This window comes from Tasmannia lanceolata, unplaced genomic scaffold, assembly GCF_043159265.1.
Source record: "Tasmannia lanceolata isolate RefF3 unplaced genomic scaffold, GAP_Taslan_0.1 ptg000018l, whole genome shotgun sequence".
NCBI classification, from domain to species: domain Eukaryota; kingdom Viridiplantae; phylum Streptophyta; class Magnoliopsida; order Canellales; family Winteraceae; genus Tasmannia; species Tasmannia lanceolata.
The window spans coordinates 69,607,735-69,622,738 of NW_027518695.1; positions in this window are offsets into that span (position 1 = coordinate 69,607,735).

The window sequence follows — 15,004 nt, forward strand, 5'->3', positions numbered from 1 at the left end:
AGAAGAATAAGGGATTTGCTAGGGACCAACGCTGAAAGGCATTTCGCAGCTGCCTGTTGAATGCAACCTGTGCATCGAGTGGGCTTTGCCATTTTAGCTAGTATTTCAACGGGGTTGATCTTCGATCTCCACCAAAGCCCATAAATAGGATGGGGGCCCACCATTTTACACATTTATCACGGGGTGACCCATTATTTTGCACACTTTTAAATACATAGAGATTTTAAAGGGAACCCCTAAAACGGATAAGATCCCCCCTTAACGATTTATGTGAGCCCTTTAACGTTTTTCTTTGCGTTTAAAACTTAGGCTTTGTTTCTTTCGAGATAAAACTGGTTTTATGTTGTAAAAATGAACATAAAACAAATTTTACTCCCAATTTTACATCGAAAGAAACGGAGCCTATGAATAACGTTAAGGGAGGGAAATATCATTTCCCATTTTAAAACTACCGAAGTAGGTTATTTTTTTGTCAAACGACATATGAAGAATATTAATGTCATACATAAAAGATACCAAACTACCTTTTTTTGTCTTTTGCTGTCTTTTTAATTATCTATTTTTTTTCTCCCTCACACACACACACACACACACACACACACACACATATATATATATATATATATATATATATATATATATATATATGAAAGAGAACATTTCCTGCACACTATATATATATATAGAGAGAACATTTCCTACACACTTGTGTAGGTAAGTTACCTACACACTACCTTAAAATACAGTGGGGGCCCACATTGTTTGGGTGATCCAAACCATTCATTTGAATGATCCTCACATAGATAGGGTGTCCACAAAAAATCAGATCCATAGGATCATCCTAACCATTCAAACTATGGAGGCAAAAAATGGACTAATTTGTGAAGGTTTATACACGTCCATTTTACCTCCACAAACTGTAGGGTTGGGATGATCCTATGGATCTGATTTTTTGTGGACACCCTATCTATGTGAGGACCATTCAAATGAATTGTTTGGATCACCCAAACAATGTGGGCCCCCACTGTATTTTAAGGTAGTGTGTAGGTAACTTACCTACACAAGTGTGTAGGAAATGTTCTCCCATATATATATATATATATATATATATATATATATATATATATATATGAGAGAGAACATTTCCTGCACACTGGCGTAGGGAAGCTACCAGCGCACTAGTGGTTTTAAATAGGAACCGTCGGATCTGCTTAATCCAAACCGTCCATTATAAAGAAAACCTAAAAGGAAAAAAACCTAATGTTCTCTCATATGTTCTCCCTCTCGCTGGAACGACGCTCCTCCCTCCCCTCTGGAAAACACAGGAGCAAAATCCGACGGCTTAACTCTCCCCCAACCGCTGGTACGTCTCTTTCTCTCTCTCTCTCTCTCTCTCTCTCTCTCTCTCTCTCTGTGTGTGTGTGCAAACAATGGGTTTTCTCACGCCCTTTTATTCCCGGTGATTTTGCATAACAGCAAGTTCAAAATCTCTCCCTCTAGTTGTTCTGATTTTTCCCTCTGGTGCTTCTATTCCTAGAAGACGCTGGTTTCCCTCCCCCGCGCCGGTTTCACAGGTACGACATTTTTTTTGTTTTGTTTTTTTTTTTTTTTCCTTTTTCAGAATAGGAACCCCATTACTTTTCGAGGGTATTTTCTTTCCTCTCCCATCCTCATCGAACGAATCTAGGGTTTCGAGGGTAAGAACCATGGTTTAGTAGGACTTGCAATTTATGACAATATCTGTCCAAATTAACCATACTCATGTCATTTCCTTCTAAATCGTGGGAAGAAAAAAAAAGAATTTTGGTTTTTTTTTTCAATCCAAACTGGGCATTTTAGAGGCATTTGTTAATGGTCTGATTTCAGTTTCGATTAGTACTTTAAGCATGTGGAGTTTATTATGTTGATAAGAGAATAAATGATTGGTATGTTAGGTTGATGTTAACCTCAGTCGATATGTGACCTGGTGCTATTGATCATTGTAGAATCATATATAGAGCAAGCATATGATTGCTTAAAAATATCCATATTGAGTCAATTGGTTCCGTAAGTGCTATTTTAAATCTGTTATATGATATGAGAAGCATGGTTCTTACCCTCTTAGCTCGATGAGGATTTAAAGAAATTCCATCGAAAGTGCTATTTTAAAGAAATCTGTTATGTGATATGAGAAGCATATGATTACTTAAAGTGCTATTTTAAGTGTTTCTTGACATTACTTCCTGTACCTGCTTTGGGGGTATTTAACTGATGCAAGTTGAGAAAAGAAACTAATGGCTTCATCTACAAATAGTGATGGAAGGTCAAATTTTTTCAGAATACCCGCACTAAAATGTCATTGTAAGAAGAAAGCCACTTTGAAGATAACCGATATGGATATCAACGATAACCAAGAGAGGGTCTTCTACTCTTGCCACTTCAATGTAAGTAGACATTGTTTGAGTGAATTTTTTTTCTAGCAATTTCTAAATTCTAACATTTATAAAACACGCAGGATGGTATCACTTGACGGTGCTCTTATTTTGTATGGTTGGAGGATGTTTTATCCGGTCACGAATTTTGGCCCTAAAGGGAATTCAATCGTCTGCGAAGGTTGAAGGATGAGGTATCTGAGTTAGAGGGGTTAATGCAACAGACGAATGGAAATGTTTCCAAATTGAAGGATGAGGTATCTGAGTTGAAGGGGTTAATGCAACAGACGAAGGGAGAGGTTTCCAAATTGAAGGTCGTCATCCAACGCTTGGCAGTAAAAGAGAATGGAAATGGTTGGAATAAAGTACTTGTAGTTGCAGTGTGTTTTTCCTTTTTCCTTTTTTATATGTCAAAGTGAATGTGTGGGATTGTAGAAGATGAATATGTGGGATTGACTACAAACAAGATTGGTAGTAGTGTGCAATTTCCACTTCTATGTAATTTGAAAATTTTCACTTAGAGCAATTTGTGCCAATCATCACTTGCAGATACAAGACCAAATTAGTCAATGGGCATTAAGACAAACATGTCATAAGCATCATAGATGAACATGTAGGCCAAAACATCAGAGATGAAAGAGCAATGATCCAATTTGCTCCATTTTCATGATTGGAAGTTCCCATATAGTTCAGCAATTACTATTTTGGACCCATGCTATGCATATGTGAAAAGTAGTGCCCCACGGCATTAAAACATGAGTTCCAAAATAGTGCACCCCACCCCATTTTGTGCGGCCATCGTTGATCGTTCGTACCTCAAAAATGGGGCCCGTTGAATGATCCAAACAAAATCAAATGAGGGCCACAAATTAAAAGGTTGGGATCATCCAATATGGTCCTCTTCTCCCTAAACTTTTTTTTTTTGGGAGGGGGTGGGGGGTTTACAATTTAGGTTGGGATCATCCAATATGGTCCTCTTCTCCCTAAACTTTTTTTTTGGGGAGGGCGTGGGGGGTTACAATTGACACATCTTGTTTTTGGCGTGGACCCTTGGATAGCATAGGCTAAGAAATTCAACAACAAAGTAGTGAGTGATGACCAAATTGCCCAAATCTTTCTTGCTGTTGATAGAGATGGGTGTGTTTGGATGCCCAAATTGCCTAATTGTAATTTGCGTGTTGATGACCATGGTGGTAAAGCTAGGAGCGTAAGCAGATTTTTGCACTCTGCCCAGTCTAGGGACTAATGCTTCTTGTGACATGATTTTCACCACAATTTCGATCCATTTCTTGTAGAATTTTTTCCCTGATGAAATAAGGAATTAAAAAAAAAATCACAGACAAAATCCAAGTACTGAGTGAGATATGGATCAATGAGGCACTATAATTCTAAAATTTTTGCAGAATTTTGTGAAATGCTTGCAATTCGAGCTTAAGAACAAATGCTAAATCTTAGATCTGAGCGAAACAAAGATATATGCAGTTTTGTTTTAAAAAATTTCAATTTTGTTTTGCAAAACAAAGAAACCAAAACACATTTTTAGGAAAATTGTTCAACACTAAAGTTTCAGAAAATTCATTAAGGAAAACTTTCCGAGTTGACAACTCTGGCTGGATTTGGCAGGAAGTGGCCGGAAAATGGCCATCTCCGGTCAAACCACAAGTTGGAAATGTAGTGTTTTTGGCTGAAATCTTAAAAATGTCATAACCTTTTCATTTCTAACCCAATTTATCTTAAAATATATCAAATCGAAGGTCTTGAAAAGCTCTACAACTTTGATATATATCACTTTTGTAAATTCTAACTGAAATTTAGCGAAAAAGCACAAATACAAATCTGGACAGCATGTATTTCAACATTTTCATCATCTTACAAAAGCATTTCACATCAAAACCCTAGATTTATCATGGATTTCACTAGATATTCACATCACACAGATATTAACACATATATTTTTGAATTCCAAAGCCTAACACATAAGATCTAAAGATTTTCAAAAAAATCATCCAAGAATTCACCATTTTAACCCAAATTTTCAGCTGAAATCTTAAAATTGATATAACTTCTTCGTTTCTTGGCCAATTTTGAGCTATAATATGCCAAATCGAAGATCTCAGCGAGATCTACACTTCTAAAGGAGAAAATTTTATAAATTTCAACCAAAAATTAATAAAAATGGTAAAAAATGGCCTAGACAGCACATAATTTTGCTATTTTCACATCGAAATTCAACTAGAACTCAAAATTCGAGGTGAATTGTTTTAGATCCTATTATTAAACATGATTTTAGACATGTTTTAATGAATTTTAGCCCTAGGTTATTAGATCTAACCATTTTATACATATTTAGCCTAGATTTGTCATTTTAGGCCAATTTTTAAAAGAAAACTTAAAATAAACTCAAAATCCACTAACCTTGTGTGAGAAACTTCAGATTCTAGCATCTCTTGGACTCCTCTTTTGGATCTCTTCTTGAAAGCTTCTTTTCCTCCTTCTTGCTCTCTCAAGATCTCCTTCTCTCTCTAGAAATCTCATTCTCTAGAATATTCTCTCTCTCTAGAAAGCTTTCTCTTCGTCTCTCTAAAATTAGACTAAGTATCCTAATTTTTTCAAATGAGAGCCCACTCTCTCTATTTATATATTTTAGGCATAAGGTTTTACCCCTTTAAGTTCACAAGACACCCCCTTTATGTATATTTTGTGTTTTAACTAAAAAAATGGGTAATTTCATATAAAACTTTTCATGGGCGACATTACAGGGATAATGCACCCCTTTCTGCTCTAGTGTAAAAACTGATTGGCTTACAAGATATTTCACTCCCCTTTTACACTATCTAACTCGGCTCGTCTTATTCGGAATTCTTAGTTTATTTTGACATAATTTTACGGGGACCTTCTTGGGACCTTAAACTACCCTATGATGAAATTTGGGATACTAATTTAATGATATGAAGGATTCTTAATCAAAATAAAGGGGTTCGATCAAAATGGGGTGTCTACAGATGCCCCTCTTGGCATATCGTGTTTGTCACGCGAATGCTAAAGCTGAACAGACAGTACATTTTGATCGACCCGAAAACAAAGTAAAATAACTTTTTGGATTTTGGTTCTAAAATAGTATTCACAAGGGTAAAACAGTAAAATGACTTTACAGCAAGACTCAAAATCTTCAAGCATTGGGAGATAGCCTCTCACTGACTCTTAACATGGCAACCATAACATGTAAATGAGATAGCCTCTCTCTAACCCCCTAACTCGTCAATCGATATCAATTAACGAGGGCTTTTATTAGAAAAAAAAGAAAAAGAAAAAAGCACACACTATTGTGGACCTCGATCCCGAGATCGGTGAGGGACGAGCCCCCAACGGCCTCTAAGATCTCCACATGTGAATGAGAGCTCTACCAAGGAACTCTCGAAAGAATGCCCCCACAGCATGAGTGGCGATGTATATGAGATACCTCTTGATTCGGGGACTAGCCGGAACCAAGACGTACCTGAAGCAAAGAAAGAGTCGCCATCCAGGGAAGTCGGCCCTGGAACCCAAAAGATACTCTGTCGCAACGGATAACCAGAGAAACAAAGGTCCGTGCCTGGTGATGAATGAGGAAGGTCCGGAGAGCACCCCCACCTGCCAGAGTGTAAACACTCGGTCTCTTATGCCATTTTTATTACGTTGAAGAGTTTTGGGCGAAAATCATATGAAATGGGAACTTATATCCTCGAGAAAACGTCTACCTAAACATGCATGTCCCGAGGATGGAAATATTAAGTACACACAAAATAAATGAAAGAAGTGTCACCTAAGAGTAGCTAGGTTATGAGTGTCATGCCTAATTGGTGTCTAAGTTTTGGTGAGCAAATACATGCATGCTACATCTAAAGGTATAAGGTCTGTATAGGAAAGTAAGAAAATACAACAAAACACACAACACGACTCGACTCCACATGCGATACGACAGGACAAACCCTAAACTCTAATAATTTTTTCGTGCCCGAATCTTTGGATGGTCTGATGTTCATCCGAAGCCGCCTACGTATCCCCGCCTCTCATAGGAATCAAGGCCACGTAGTTCTTGTGCCTATTCTAAACTACAATGCCTAACACCTCTAGGACTGCTATCCTAGACTCGATCAACTAGATTCGACTAGTTTTTAAAGCTTCTTGTACGATTACTTAAGTTCAAGTGGATTGTGGATTTTAAGACACCCTATATGCCCTAAGTAAATGCAAGTTTTTAGCCATAAACTAAAGCATGTGGTTCCTGTATCCTATGTACGACTAGGCTCTGTGTCCTAAGGAAAATAATGGGATCATTGGCGCATCCTAATATAGTCATCAGTCAATGAAGAGTATTGCCAATTGACCCGATAGAGGCGTAACAGACTCCTAGCTATGACAGACTCCTAACTCTAAAGCACTCAAGACGTCTAGGACAGACTCCTAGCTCTAGAGGAAGATCTTTTCGAAAACAGGTGTAAAAGATTTGTTTGAAGGTTTTTTGTATTTTTGAAAGGATTTAAATGATTTGTTTTTAAAGGTTTGACTGGACCTGGGATAACGATCCCAAGCTGCTTACGTACTTCGTGGAAGAGGATCAAGCGAACGTAGTTCGGAACGGACTTTCCTAACTACTCTCTTAATGACCCTTGACTCTTCAAATGTTTTGATGTTTTCTGATTTTCTATGTTTTTGAATTTTCATGTTCCAACGTGTTCATCCTTTTAGCAAAATGGAACCTATATGACCACACTTCGTGATCCACAGCATGGCGAAGTGTCAATACTAAGGACAAAATCCTTTGAGCTAAAGAGTATACTCCTATTTATAGGATAGACTCCTAAAAAGGAAAAGGACAGACTCCTAAACATCTATAAGGGCATAACAGACTCCTAAGATTTGCAAAGGTTGGACATAATCCTATACTTTGCAAGGGTTGGACAGAATCCCATGACTTGATGAAAGGTTGGACAAAATCCTAGCTCCCTATGACGATAGGACAGACTCCTATGACTCTATGACAGCAGAACAAACTCCTAAGGTAGGACAGACTCCTAAGGTAGGACAACTCCTATGTTAATAGACTGACTCCTAAACTTTATACTCTAAGAGGGGGATGATATCTAGACAAAGCATGTCTTCTAAAAAAATGAAAGACAAATAAGGATGTTTGTGAGACTAGGCAAGTCTCCTGGGGGTGCAACTTTCTAATGAGACAAGGTTTGTCTTCTAAGGATATGAATTTTCTGCTAAATGGTGGGTTCTAGGTGACTCTTTCATTGCCCTTGCAATGAATATGGACCTAAAGTGTAAATGTATCTAAAAGCTAAGCATTCTCGACCTAAAGAAGAGGGAAGAAAAACAGAGGGTACTACCATGATCCAGTAGATCCCTCTAAGGATAGGCATGGGCTAACGCCTTCCTCGCCCTTACAATGAATAGGAAAAACTATCATCTAATGGTGTCTAAAGGACTAAGAAAAATCTACTAAATAAAGGGGATTGCTACTTGGACCGAGCTAGTCCCCTAAGGATGGGCTTGAGTTGACACCTTCATTGCCCTATGATCATCCATACAATGACCCAGAATCCTAATGTTCTAATAACTTTCATTTTTGACAAACTGGAATCTTTTTAAAGGAAATAAAGAACACTATATGACCAGACAACTCTGTGTAAATCATTACAACCCAAGAAGCATATACAACACCACTCTATACATGTAAATGTTAAACTCAATAATAAGCACTCTGACTACATATTTCTACATCCCAAAAATCAGGTAACTGCCATGAAAATATTAAGGAATCCCAATCTATGGCCTCACAAAAGAAAAACATTGCTTTAGCTCAGGCAATTCAAGATGACTCCCTTTAAATTTTTTTTTTTTTTTTTTTGAGAAAAACATTTGACTACTTAGTAAAGAAGTCTCATTCATATGACTCGATGACTAAAAAAAATATGATCAGTATGCAATGTCAAAATACAAGTGCAATCAACCATCATATAAAAATGACATCATTTATATGTCTTCGACTAGTATAATGTTACAGACACCCAAAGTTAAGTGATGAAAAATTATCATAATCACACAAAACTATCACCCTGTCCATAAATCAAAGGTTAAGAGTATTCACTTAAACATGATAAACTCCCCTAGGGCACTGGTACCTAGCTAAATACAAGTTTAAGGTATCACATTCCATTTGAGACTGACCTAAATAGATTCCAGAATAGGAAAAAAGTTTATCTACTAAGCTAAAAAAATGCATTGCACTGATTCCAGACCTATAAAAGAGATAGAAATTTACAGACCCAACAACATGGAATAAAGCACTGATCAGTCGCATTGACATTTTTTTTCAAAAATTACATTCTATTTAGAACTTATATATTTTCTTATTTTACCACTTTGAATTCTGATTCAAGTATCATGCATTCTGAACTACTCATGTTATTATGAACATACATAGACTTTATAATACTTGTAAAGGTCTTACAATGAAACATTTTGACTCTTCTCAAACACTCGCCATTTGTTTCAGCAATAAGATACAAAATGAAATATATAGTGTTATAATCACCAATCTAAAAATTCTAAATTACAATTCCCTACACATTAGTTGACTCAACTAAAAAAAGACGAAACAAAACAATGAGAGAGACCATATTATGAATTCCATCCTTTTACCCAAACACTTTCTAAGTGATAATATTATACTGACATGTTTCCTATCTTCTTTAAACTAACAACAGTAGAATAGAATCTCATGCTCCTGTGGACCTCGATCCCGAGATCGGTGAGGGACGAACCCCCATCGGCCTTTGATTTGATCGATAGAGAAAAGCTATCCTTGTAATATTGTAGGTAATATTCGCACTCCCTATAAAATAGTTCAAAAAGGTGTTTTGACCAGATCAATAATCAAGGGCTAGGAAATCAGATCAAATGATGATAAATGTTCGCGCAATTCTGAAGAAGACACAGTTGACATTGCAGAAAAACGAGCTATCAACAACAAATTCAATCTTGACTAGAAGAGCTTCTTGACATTTCTATTGTGAAGGGGGATTTGCTAAATGTGATTACGTGGCTTCGTGGGTCGGTGGTCCCTCCTTGGACCGCTTGATCACCTTGGAACACCCTCTCCAATATTTTACATGATTTAATCTCGAGAATTTATAGCTTTTCTAAGTGTATGCACGATGAGAATAAGTTCACAAGTCTTGGACAAGACTCCAAATAGATGCAATTTAAGCATGTAAAGCTTTTTTGCCCAACTAGTCCCTCACACACTGTAGAAAGATTGGTGAGATGGAATCCGCAGTATTATGTAACATATGCACCCAATTCGTAATTTTGCAAAAACAAAAACGCCATCATGACTTTGTCCACTTTTTATTTATTTATGAAAATAGCATAAAGGAGGGGGTAGGATTGAAATTATGTGGCTTTCATGGGTGCCTTTGTTAAAAAGCATAAAGGAGGGCGTAACATTGAAAATATGTGCGTTGAATGGGTGCCTTTGTTGAAAAAAGTCAAAATTTGAAAACTCGCGGTCGTGAAAGAAAACCCAATCTCGCGGTTTCGGACGCCCGAATAACCTTGGTCCGGTGCCCGAATCCACTAGGAATTGTGAATCTTGTTTTGGGCTTTGGATTTTGGATTCCTTGATTCGTTTCATTTCTTTAGAACTTTTAAATGATAAACATGATTTGTTTGGGTAAGGAAATAAATCCTTATGGCAAAGTAGAGTAAAACACCCTAAATGCATTGACTCGGGATTTAGAGATGACAGTTTTGCAGAAGATGGGTATGGAAAATATGATGGTTCTTACATGTTATAATATCCAATATTTTGTATAAGCATGTAATTGTGTGTAGTCGTAGCTTTTCTAGTATTACAATTGCAAGTTTTTATATGGTGTCATGATTGGATAATCCAAACTATTCATTTGTTGGGCCCCGACTTAGATAGGTTGCACCCCAAAAATCATCTCCATAGGATGATTTTGAGAAGCCTGACACATTCTTTAGGGAAGTTGATCGTGAAAAGCGCAACCAGTATTGGGATTAGGTAATAGGTATCATTCAGAAAGGACTCCACATGCACTGTAAGGATGGCTGAAATAACCAAAAGTGCGATTTTTTGCTATGGCATCTTAACATGAGCCCACCAGATGAAGGGTGCAGATGATGATGGTGCATGTCATAGGAACATTCCCTAGAGATTATTTTTTGAAAAACATGAGGTATCAAAATGTGGCCTTGTTGGAAATTTTAAAGAATTTGAAAAGCCAAAAGTGATTTTTGCCTTGTCTTCCCATAAACGTTTTTCCATCAAAAGAGATAAGTGCAATATGTTTTTCATGTTTTATTTCAATTATGGTTAAATTTATAATACATGGATTTTTGGCTTCGACTTGCACTGTTTTGAGGTCGAGTAACATGTTTTCGTTTCAAGTAACGTGTTTTGGGTTCAACTAAGCCATATATCATTCTTCCATTATTTGTTTATAAGATCTGTAGAAATCTGATCCGTCTATTTTATCCAACAGTCTTAAGAATCATATTTGGGCTTCTTAAGATATGGATTCTATCCAACAAACTTAAGAATCGTAGTATTTCAGATTTACTACTTCTCTTATAAGGGTCAAACTTGTTATTGATCTATGATCTATGACTTTATAAAAAAAACCAAATTTTGGTGCAAACAAAGTCAAAAGATATGTTCAGATTTCTCAAAAGAAAATAGAACATTTTAATGATTTTTAGCCTCATGTTATGATGTTGATTGTTGATCCGTTTATGTTTGCTCTTTAAAACATGAAAAGTTCCATAATTTATTTCAATTACAGTTTTGGAATTTTACATGCTTGGTTGAAACTCATATGATATTTTTTTTATCATTTAGTTAAAACTCTTTTGATGTTTGGAACTAAATGGATCACATGGATGGGGTTTAGCAAACACCTTGGTTTTAAATTGGTGTAAAAACCCATATCTTATTTGGTTTGGCAAATTAAAAGGTTGAGTACCTTAGCACTCAATATTGTTATTGACACCTAAACTAGTAGATTATACTTGTTTGGCTTTGATGATGGATTTTCTTATTGTATCTTTATACAATTGCCTCAACATGTTAAATTTCTGTTTTAAGAAATTTTATTGGTTTGTTGATAAAAGAAAAGGGAATTCATGGTTGATCATCATATGGGCATGATATTTGGACTGTTTGTGGTGGCTCATAAAATCAGTAGCCTATGTTTTGATATCAACACCCATTTACCTAGTGAAATGTTTTGACACTTATTTGTTTTGATAATGGTACATGCTTAGAAAATGATGCTTGTCAAGTGTTTGCTAAAACGCCTTTAAGAGATAAGCTTGTCTTGTTGAATGCTTGTAAATGAATCTAATGGCAATATAAGTAATGATTCATTTTTAATGAGAAAAAATCTGCATTACTTGAATGTGAATGCTATATAGTTCATACACTATTAAAGTTTAAAGTTCTTATTCTTGTTAAGGAACTTGATGTAATGCCATCATATATTGGAAATAATGTTTTATTTGTACTATGGCATGGGAACTCTAAGAGCCAAATTGGGTTTGGCATTACCCTAACTAGTTTATTCCATCTAAAGAAGAATTGATGAAATTCATCAATATAATGCATGTTAAAATGTCATTCTAATTTTTTTTTTTTTTTTTTTGGAAAATAAGTAGATTTGGCATATTGGAACAAAATTTGAACAATATATGCATTATGTGCCTATTATATACATATTCTATAGGTTGCAGAAAGTAAGTCCATAAGAATACTTATATAAAGTTTGGATAATTGAATGTAGTTGCATATGAGTATCGTATGGACATGACTCTAAATTCTTGAATGGGAGGCTAACCATAATTTTTGGAGGATGGGGGCTTAAAATGTAAATGCCATGTACTCACTTATGGTTTGTTGCTCGAAAGGTACCTGTGTACATCAAATTGGGATGGGTAGTGCCCAGTAACTCAGAATTAAGAGGTAATTGTTTAAATTGTGGGGGCCCTGCTGTTCAAGAAGGCTAGGTTGTGCTAATGGATCTTTAATTGAGAATCCAGGTATACCAGTGGGTACTTATTCATCTTAAGTGGTGGAGCGATTTCATGAGAATCGATTAAACAAATGTATTGAAAGACCCACTATGATAGCAAGATTATAGCCTTATCCCTGGCAGAAGGTGGAGCCAAATGGCTCAAGTTATGTTTTTATGGCAGATGGGTTGTTATGGCCAAGATCGGTTCCCTCGGTAATTTTATATAGTGACTGCCAAAAAATGCTTTAGCCAAGGCCAAATGTAAGACCTTAAATGGCAAAATGGGCATGATTGCCTCAGGCATAAGTTGGTAAAGCAGATGAGGGACAATAACACTCGACTTTGTAAAGGCGAAGATGAGTCTGTAGATCTTCTGGTAAAGCCACATAAAGTGGTGTATAAGGCATCGGAAATGAATGGGGTTAAAGCCCGAGGCATTAACCATTAGTGATGGACACCCAACCTATGTGAAAGGAGATCCCTGGAATTAGGTTCAATGGGTACTAACAAGTCACCAGATGGTTTGTTAACACTATCACCCCCACTTCTAGATGCAAAATATTGGAAGATAGTGTTCACTGCAAATGCGGTAGGATGAGTTTGAAACTCTTAATCAGTTCATAACCTGAATTGGGTGGTGTGTTACTTGCGGTGCACACTTGATGATTGACCTAAGTGAATGTGGAGGTGAAGCCGCTTCCTATGAGAATTTAACGGGTAATTCTCTAGAACATTTATGAGAACCAAGAGGGGAACAAGGCCAAAATATTTCAATACTGTGAATGAATCACTAAGGAATCGAAGGTAGGGTGTGGGTAACAGGTTAGCCAGTTACACCTACGAGGAAAGGTTGAAGGAGTCTAACTCTACCTGTACTCGGTAACGTAATCTGTTTATCCTAAATATCGGTTGAAGTCCAAAAGACATCGGTATGAATCCACTCTATTTTTCTAATGTGCTCAGCTTCTGTTTTCAAATTGTTACTATATTTTGAATCTTGTGGGGGATTGTTGAAAATTTTAAAGAATTTGAAAAGCCAAAAGTGATTTTTGCCTTGTCTTTAAAATTTAGAGGAAAAGATTCAAATTTTGGTTTCCCTCTTATTTCAAAAGCTAGTGACTTTTGAGTGCTTTTTTAAATGAAAAGATTCTTTTTAATGCTCAAAACGGTTTTCATTTTACCCCATTAATTGCTAAATGGTTATGATAATAACACTTATTAAAGTTGCAAAACCGTTTCATCTCCAACGGTCACAAATATGAATGTTGGAAGAGAAACGTTCAAGGCTCTTAATAGTAGCTTTTCTCAACATTAATACCCATAAATGGTGGCTCTTTCCAACTGACACTTTGGTGTCTATAAAAAGGAGAAGAGAATACGGTTTGGGTAAGGCTAAGAGTTTTTGGGGTTTACGTTTGGGGTAGCTTTTGCCAACAGAAAAAGAAAGAGGTTTACACAGAAAAAGGGTTATGTTTTTTGGTTTTGATTCATCTCCTTCTGTTCCTTCCGTGTTTGAGCACACTTCTAAGGTGGTTCTGGGTGGACCAGTCAGCGAGTGCACGTGGACTGGAGCCAACTTTGGATGTTTTATCTTGGAGCATCGGTTCGCGGATCCTGGTTGCACAGTTAGGGGCGGATACGATTCTTAAGGAGAGTGACTAGTGTAACGACTCAGCCTTCTTCTTCTTAATCGGGTTTCCCATAAACGTTTTTCCATCAAAAGAGATAAGTGCAATATGTTTTCCATGTTTTATTTTAATTATGGTTTAATTTACAATACATGGATTTTTAGCTTCGACTTGTACTGTTTTGAGGTCGAGTAATATGTTTTCGTTTCAAGTAACGTGTTTTGGGTTCAACTAAGCCATATATCATTCTTTCATTATTTGTTTATAAGATCTGTAGAAATCTGATGCGTCTATTTTATCCAACAGTCTTAAGAATCATATTTGGGCTTCTTAAGATATGGATTCTATCCAACAAATCAAAAAAGATAGAATCCATATCTTAAGAAGCTCAAATTTGATTCTTAAGACTGTTGGATAAAATAGACGGATCAGATTTCTACAGATCTTATAAACAAATAATGAAAGAATGATATATGGCTTAGTTGAACCCAAAACACGTTACTTGAAACGAAAACATATTACTCGACCTCAAAACAGTGCAAGTCGAAGCCAAAAATCCATATATTGTAAATTAAACCATAATTGAAATAAAACATGGAAAACAGATTGCACTTATCTCTTTTGATGGAAAAACGTTTATGGGAAACCCGATTAAGAAGAAGAAGGCTAAGTCGTGCCACTGGTCACTCTCCTTAAGAATCGTATCCGCCCCCTAACTGTGCAACCGGGATCTGCGAACCGATGCTCCAAGATAAAACATCCAAAGTTGGCTCCAGTCCACGTGCACTCGCTGACTGGTCCACCCAGAACCACCTTAGAACTGTGCTCAGACACGGAAGGAACAGAAGGAGATGAATCAAAACCAGAAAACATAACCCTT